Source organism: Calidris pugnax, unplaced genomic scaffold, assembly GCF_001431845.1.
Source record: "Calidris pugnax isolate Ruff unplaced genomic scaffold, ASM143184v1 scaffold55, whole genome shotgun sequence".
Classification (NCBI taxonomy): domain Eukaryota; kingdom Metazoa; phylum Chordata; class Aves; order Charadriiformes; family Scolopacidae; genus Calidris; species Calidris pugnax.
In genome coordinates, this window is record NW_015090832.1 from 4,000,103 (window position 1) to 4,000,711 (window position 609).

A 609-nucleotide genomic window follows, 5' to 3' on the forward strand; every position below is an offset into this window, starting at 1 on the left:
GCTCCCCACCGCCTCTCAGCCCCGCTCCGTGCTCCACATCGTATCCCAACCCCGCTCCGCACCTCTCCGCGCTCCCCACCACCTCTCAGCCCCGCTCCAGACTCCCCACTGCTCCGCACCCCGTCTCAATCCCGCTCCGCACCGCCTCTCAGCCCCGTTCCGCACCCCGCACCGCGCTCCGCACGGCCTCTCAGCCCCGCTCCGCGCTCCCCACCGCCTCTCAGCCCCGCTCCGCACCGCTCCGCCAACCCCACCGTACCTCAGCGCCGATCCGCACCTCGCTCCGCGCTCGGCACCACATCTCAGCCCCTCTCCGCGCCGCCCCGCGCTCCCCACCGCCTCTCAGCCCCGCTCCACATGGCTCCGCCCTCCTCACCGCGTTTCAACCCCGCTCCGCACCGCTCCGCGCTCCCCCCCGCATCTCAGCCCCGCTCCGCACTGCGCTTCAGCCCCACTCCGCGCTCCCCCCGCATCTCAGCCCCGCTGCGCACCCCGCACCGCCCTCCGTCTCATCCCCGCTCCGCGGCGGCGGTAACGCGGCGGAGCCGGCAGGGGGCGCTGCAGCCCCGCGGATGATGCGACCCGCGCACCGCCAGCCGCTGCGCGGAT

At 75.7% G+C, this 609-nt stretch overlaps 1 protein-coding gene across 1 annotated transcript in view; it reads right to left on the minus strand.

The window, feature by feature from the left end:
- Positions 1-609, minus strand: part of SNTA1 (syntrophin, alpha 1) — a 40,934-nt gene that overhangs the window by 14,126 nt on the left and 26,199 nt on the right. The window lies entirely within an intron of this gene.